Source organism: Pistacia vera, unplaced genomic scaffold, assembly GCF_008641045.1.
Source record: "Pistacia vera cultivar Batoury unplaced genomic scaffold, PisVer_v2 Contig1429, whole genome shotgun sequence".
Lineage (NCBI taxonomy): Eukaryota > Viridiplantae > Streptophyta > Magnoliopsida > Sapindales > Anacardiaceae > Pistacia > Pistacia vera.
The window spans coordinates 28,032-35,802 of record NW_022195499.1 but is presented as its reverse complement, the minus strand read 5'-3'; the positions used below and the strand labels follow the sequence as shown (position 1 = coordinate 35,802).

General features: G+C 36.8%; 2 non-coding genes across 2 annotated transcripts; one reads left to right on the top strand and one right to left on the bottom strand.

The window, feature by feature from the left end:
- Positions 1–470: 470 nt before the first annotated feature.
- On the top strand, positions 471–577 carry LOC116123516. The gene has a single exon (XR_004127038.1). It is a non-coding gene; the product is annotated as a small nucleolar RNA R71 (small nucleolar RNA).
- A 6,664-nt stretch (positions 578–7,241) lies between these two features.
- LOC116123517 lies at positions 7,242–7,348 on the bottom strand. The gene has a single exon (XR_004127039.1). It is a non-coding gene; the product is annotated as a small nucleolar RNA R71 (small nucleolar RNA).
- Between the last annotated feature and the right edge of the window lie 423 nt (positions 7,349–7,771).

Here is a 7,771-nt window from a genome sequence, read left to right as displayed (position 1 = left end):
CAAGAAAGTTCGGATGATTCCTCCAACCAGAATTATATGTATTGGAGTACAGGTTCTTCGGTTGCCTTTGATTTCTTGCCAAGTAGTTAACTTGCTCCGATGATGAAGACGCTAAAGCAAACGTGTTCCCCACTTGGCATTCACTGCTCACATGACCACTTGCACAAAATTCACAAATTAGTTAAGGAGCTTGAATAGAATTTACCTGCATACTTCCCAACTGTTTCTAAAGTGCTGTAAGTTGGGCTGAGATAGCCGTGTATGCATCAACTTCATGAACACCCATAGATTTCTTCAGTTGCACTCTCTCATTAGGTCTTTGATAGTTGTTACTTGCTAAAACTTCAAGCAACTCACGAGCTTCTTCCGGTGTCTTATTCTGCAGTGCTCCTCCTGAGGCTGCATCCACCATAGTTTGCACATTAACCATCAATCCATTATAAAACTTTTGGACTTGCATCCAAACTAGAAACCCATGATGTGGACACCTCCTCAATAATTCTTTGTATCTCTCCCAAGCCTCATATAATGATTTCAACTCTTTCTGTAGAAACGATGTGATATCATTTCTCAACTTTGTCGATTTTGCTGGAGGAAAGAATTTGGTCAGGGACTTTTGTCCTAAATCATTCCATGTTGTGATTGTTCCTGATGGTAGTGCCATTAACTATCCCTTTGCCTTATCCCTAAATGAAAACAGGAACAGTCTCAATTTGATGGCATCATCTGACACTCCATTTGACTTAAAAGTATCACAAATCTCCAAAAAATTGGCAATGTGTAGATTTGGATCTTCCTTCAAATCACCTTTAAACTGTACCGACTGTTGGATCATCTAGATGATTTTCGGCTTTATCTTGAAGTTGTTGGCTTGTACCGCTGGTCTATTTATGCTTGACCCGCTGCCTTCAACTGTGGGAACTGAGAATTCCCTTAATGTTCTATTTTCTGCCATCTCAACAACTATGACCTCTGGTTCAACTATAGCCTCTCTTTCTCTTCTTTCTATGTTAAGTCTTCTAGTGGTTCTTTCAATTTCAGGATCAATAGGAACCACTGGCTGACATCTTGCTCTTCGCATAAACTACACAGAAAGAGAGAAAAAGTGAGATCACAAGCCAACCAAAAAGAACAACAAAAATTAAACTAAAAACAATTAAACAAAGAAAAATAAAGCTCCAATCTAGCTAACACAAGAAAAATTTAATGTTAACACACAACTCAATCCCCAGCAGCGGCGCCAAAAACTTGATGCGTTGTTACTACAACATGCAATGATAGCAAGTGCACTAGTCGCACAAAGTAATAGAGTGATGAGTGAGTATCGTTTCCATGAGGACTGATTGTTAAGCACTAATTTTCCTAAGTGTTTTTCAAGTTGGAGAAACCAAAATTGTTTGGATTAATGGGAGATTAGACAATAAACTAAAAACAAAACTTACTAAGTATTAAAAACTAATTAATGAGAGCAAGAATTTAAAGCAAGAGTAATATCAATTTAACAAAAGGTTAGGGTTTTAACTTCATTTGGACTCTATGGATGAATTTTACGGATTATGCTATTTTCACACTCACATGCACGGATTGTAAATTGAATTCTCTAAGTTGTCAAACATACCTTCTCAGGCTATGAATTCCTACTCTTCCCTATTAAACTTCCACACTCAACAATTTGAAGAATAATAAATCCAAGTTCATTAAGCTAATGGAATCCTAGATTGATTTCATTGATTCTCAAATCTATCTCTAGCATTCCATACTACAATGGTGATTACCCAAGAAGCTCAACATGATTTATTTCTCAATCTCATCATATTCATCAAATAAAATCAATAAAAATAGAATAATCACACGATATGTGTAATAGAATATAAAAATAACATAATCAATTGATTAACCCATAGAAATCCGAGTTACATCAAAACCCTAACCCAAAATGGGTTAGGTCATAACTAAATCAACAAAAATAGTAAGAAAAACATTAAACATAACAGTCAACATATTGAAATAAGAGAAAAGAAAAGATATCTCCCCTAGTTGAAGAATCCACAAGGTTGAATCTCAAATCTTCTCACTTTCTTAATAAAAATGTCAAATCTATTCTAAGGAGAATGAAAACCAGCGAAACTAGACGAACCCCTCTCAAAATGGCAAGGTTTTTCTTATATTGCTCACCCAAAAGACCTAAACTTTCCTAAAATAAAACTGTGCGTTTTGGAGAAACTAAAATTCGCAAACTTCGCCGCGACGAAGAAAGAATTTTGCCGCAACGACGAGGTAAAATGGACTCTCGTGCTTAACTTCTTTCACCGTGGCGAACCTTCATGAAGAATTCTAAAATTACAAAATTGCCCTCTGCTTGCTTCTTTGCTTGAATCTTTGATCTTGGGTTCTCTCCCATGGGAACAAGCTTCATAGTGCTTCACTCTGCTTCAGAACTCTCCCAAATTCTAAGATCTGCTTACTTCTAGGTCTAGAAACTCCAATTCACTCATTATTTGCTCAAAATGCCCATTTTGGCCTACAACACAAAATGTATAGAATTAAGTAGCAATTTAGGCATAAATGAACTACGAAGTATCTAAAATATGACGTAGAGCATGACTTGAAAAACCCCGTCAGAACTTTTGAACATGCTGGGGACTGTAGAGCAAGACTTGAAAAAGTCTAAGCCTGTTTTACTGGTTGCTACTAGTAAAGGAAAGGGTAACGACAAGGGTAAGGCCAAGGCCAAACCCAAGCCCAAACCCAAAGGACAGGTTGCTCTTAGTCCTGAGAGTGGCACAGAGAAGGGCAAGGTAGTATGCTTCTTTTGTGGCATGCCTGGCCACTAGAGGAAACACTACAAGGCTTTCCTCGCAAGCAAGAAGAAGTCAGATGCTATGAGTTCTGGTATTTTTACGATTGAGATTAATTTCTCTCCCTTAACTTCTTGAGTCATTGACACAAGATGTGGTACTCACATTTGTACTGATGTGCAGGGACTAAGGCAAAGTAAAGTGCCTGCCAAGGAAGACGTGGACCTACGAGTTGGAAATGGAGCATATGTGGTTGCATTGGTTGTAGGGACTTACTGTTTATCTTTGCCTACGAGCTTCTTGTTGGAACTACATAACTGTTATCACGTACCTTCTATTTCTGGAAATATTATTTCAGTGTCCACTTTGGATAATATGGGTTATCATTTGAGATATCTAATGGATTGTTGTCCTTTAGTTTGAATGGTATTCTGTTTGGAATTGCAAGGTTATATAATGGATTATATGTTCTTGATTTAAACAATAAGGATATTCTCAATATTGAAACCAAGAAAGCTAAACATAGCGATCAAAACCAGACATATCTCTAGCACTGTAGATTGTGTCATGTTAATAAGACTCGCATTGCAAAACTTCAAAGGGTTGGAGTTTTGGACCCTTTTAACTTTCAGTCATTTGAGGTATGCGAGTCATGCCTTTTAGGCAAGATGACCAAGTCTCCTTTCACAAGACAAGGTAAAAGGGCTACTGAACTGTTAGACATCATCCATAGTGATGTATGTGGTCCACTAATAGTTAAGGCCAGAGGTGGATATTCATACTTCATCACATTTACTGATGATTTCAGTAGATATGGTTATGTCTACCTTATGAGACATAAATCTGAAGCCTTTGATAAATTCAAGGAATTCAGGAACGAAGTACATAATATGTTGGGAAAAAGTATTAAAGCTCTTCTATCAGATTGAGGAGGTGAATACTTAAGCTCAAGGTTTTTAGAATACTTGAAGGAATGTGGGGTAGTATCACAACTCACCCCTCGTTATACACCCTAACACAATGGAGTGTCAGAAAGGAGGAACAGGACCTTACTTGACATGGTTAGGTCCATGATGAGTTTTAGTGATTTACCTGCATCGTTCTGGGGTTATGCCCTAGAGACTGCGACTCACATTTTGAACCGTGTGCCGTCAAAGTCTGTAGATGAGACTCCATATGAGCTATGGAGTTGGCAAAAGCCCAACTTGTCTTATCTAAGGATTTGGGGTTGCGAAGCTTATGTTAAGAAATTAACTTCGAACAAGCTGAGCCCAAAATCTTGTAAACGTATATTTGTGGGGTATCCAAAGGAGACCAAAGGATACTACTTCTACCACCCAGAAGAGTGCAAATTTTTTGTTGCTTGATCTAGTGTCTTCTTACAAAAGGAATATTTTCTAAGAAGTACTAGTGGGAGAAAAGTATAGATCGATCATCAAAAGAAACAGGATGGATGGTAGTAATTTTTTAGACATGTATTGATATCTTCGAATCATACTAGGGGTCTGAAAGTAAATTATACAATTGGGAAAGCTCTGCCTCAAGAGCAAGGTGATGACATCACTTGGAAAATGCAAGATGGATAAGGGGGCCAAAGTTGGTCCACATATACTCAACATGATTAGGTATGTTCAGAGATTTGAGACTTTGGGTTTTGGTTTTGAGAGTGACTTGGTAGTCGACTTAATCCTTGCTAGATTCTCAGTTCAAATATAACATGAGCATGAATGAGAGGTCTTTCCCTAAGCTCGTTAAGGACTGCAAGAGAAAAAGGTTGAAGCCAATAGTGATAGTAGTTGCTAACACTGATTGAGGGGCAACTAAGAGCAAGGGTGAGGCTAACTCTAAACCCAAGCACAACTTCAAACCTTAGGATACTCTTAAGTCTATATGCAAAAAAATAAAAGGTTGTTTACTTCTATTATGGTAAGCGTGGCCATTGGAAGAAACATTGTAAGGCCTTCCTAAGGAAGAAGAAGAAGCTTGCATCTTCTTCTAAAGGTATGTACATGATTGAAATCAATATCTCTCCTGTTACATCTTGGGTCATTCACATAAGATGTGGTTCTCACATTTGAACTTTTGTGCAGGGACTGCAACAGAGTAGATTGTTCGATCAAGGAGACGGGGACCTACGAGTTAGGAATGGAGCACGCGCAACTGCATTTGCTGTAGGAGTTTATTATTTAAATTTTCCTTTGGGCCTTGTATTGGAACTTGCAAATTATTTTTATGTGCCTTCAATTTCAAAGAACATTATTTCAGTGTCTATTTTGGACAATATTAGATATCAATTTATGACAACTAATGGGTTGCTGTCAATTAGTTTGAATGGTATTCAATATGGAATTGCAAGATTACATATGTTTGATAATCCATGGATTATACTATTTTTCTTATTTATTTGGTAGGATTTTCGGATACTTCTCTTTGAATTTAGGCCTGAATTGCTACTTAATTCGTTCATTTCATGTTCTAGGTATAAAACATATTTTAATATCAAAACAAAGCAAAAACGAAGTCAATCGATTCAAATTCGAGAGTTTTTAGAGTTCAGAGATGTTCAGAGGTTGATTAGAAGCACCCTTGAAGCTCAACGTAACAAGAAGGAAAGAGAAAATCGAAGATTCAAGTGTTGAAGCATGCAAGGGCAGTTCCATAAATTCAATAAAATGAAGACAAAGTTTCACCGTGGCAAAAAGCATTTTTGCCGTGGCATGAAACTCTCGGGTTTAAATGTGTTTTTGTAGTTTGTCGCACTGCCATGGCAAAAATCAAGTTTGCCATGGCGAAAATGAAGTTTGCCACGACGAATTTTGGAAAATTTAGTTTTTCTTTTAAAAACAATGCATTTTCCCATTTTAGTCTTGAGTCCTAGGGTTAGTGGGCACTATAAAAAGAAAACTTAGCTTATTTTAGCAAGGAGGTCAACATTTTAGGCAAAGGGAAGAGGAAAAAGAGATTTGAAGAGTTTAGGTCTCCAAATTTGGGAAGATTTCATTTCTCTTTCAATTTCTAACCTGTTGAACTCTATATTTATAGTTTATGTGATGTTTTTCTTTATTTTGAGTATGAACTAACTCACTTTTGGGTTAGGGTTTTTATGTAACTTGGATTACAATGGGTTAGTTTATAGATTTGTGTTGTTTTTTAGTTCTATTGCTTGGATTATGTGTTTATTCTTGTACTTAATGTGATTGGATGTTGGGTTTTTGATTCAACTGAATGTTGAGCATGATGAGACTAAGAAGTGATTCATGTGTTAGCTTCTTAGCGTAAACACCATAGATTAAGTGAACGCTAGAGATAGGTTAATTTAGCGATCTATGAAATCATTATAGGATTCTATTTAGCTTAATAGACTTTGAACTATTAATCTTCATTTTGTTGGGTGCAGAAGCTTAATAAGGATAAGTAGGAGAATATAGCTTGAGAAGGTATATTCTAAAACTTAGGGAGTCCGATTTATAGTCCTTGCATGTGAACTTGAAAGCAATAGAAATTGTAGTTTAAATTAGAGTATCATAGTGAAGTTGAAACCCTAACCTCTATTGCCTTGAATTGAATTTGTGTTGATTAGTTTAGTTTTAATCTCAGTTGTTTAATTTTGTGCTTTAATTTTAGCTTTACTTTCTCCCTCAAATCCATACATTTTTGTGATCTTCAATTAGTTATGGAACTGGGAAAATTGGTACTTAGCACTAAATCCTCGTGGGAACGATACTAGATTCATCACTTTATTATTTTTTACTACTAGTGCACTTGCTAAATATGCATGTTTGTGAAGGCATGAATCAAGCTTTTGGCGCCATTGCCGGGGATTGATTTTGTGTTAATATTGAAGTTTTCTAGTTTTCACTAAATTGGAGTTTAATTTTTAGTTTTAATTGTTTTTAGTTTAATTTGTCTTTTTGTTTGCTTGTGATCTCACACTCTTTTTTCTTTTCTCTGTAGTTTATGCAAAAACCAAGAAATCATCCAGTGGTTCCTATTGATCCAAAGATTGAAAGAATAGCGAGAAGACTCATCAGAGAGGGAAGAGAATGAGAGGCGGGAGTCATTGAGATGGCTAAAAACAAAAATTTGAGGGAATTTTCACTTCCACAAGTTGATGGGTGTAGTCCAAGCATCATGAGACCTCCTGTTGAGGCGAATAACTTTGAGATAAAGCCGACCATAATCCAAATGATTTAGTAGTCAGTACAGTTTGGGGGTGATCCAAAAGAAGATCCAAATATGCACATAGCCAACTTCCTGGAAATTTGTGACACATTCAAACACAACGGGGTGACAGATGATGCTATTAGATTGTGACTGTTTCCATTCTCATTGAGAGATAAGGCAAAAGGATGGCTAATGTCATTACCTGTTGGAACCATCACCACATGGAATGATCTAGCACAAAAGTTCTTGTACAAGTATTATCTACCAGCTCTTTCAACAAAGATGAGAAATGACATTACCTCATTTGTACAAGGCGACCATGAATCATTATATGAAGCATGGGAGAGATTAATGGAAATGTTGAGGAGGTGTCCACACCACTGTTTGCCTGTTTGGATGCAAGTCCAAACATTCTATTCAGGTTTGTTACCAAATGTTCGAACAATGGTAGATGCAGCAGCTAGATGAGCGTTACAGAATAGGACACTAGTGGAAGCTCAAGAGTTACTTGAAGTTTTTGCAAAGTAACAACTACCAAAGATCGGATGACTGAATAGTGCCAAAGAAGTTCATGGGTATTCATGAAGTTAATGCTTACACAGCCATTTCAGCCCAACTTGTCACGCTTTAGAAAAAAATAGGAGGTATGCATGTTAATTCCATTCAAACACATCAAGTAACATGTGATTTTTGTGCAGGTAACCATGCAAGCATTCACTACCAAGTGAAGAACACCTTTGCTTCATCCTCCTCCTCATCAGAGCAAGTCAACTATTTGGCTGGGAAATAATAGAACAATCCATTCTCCA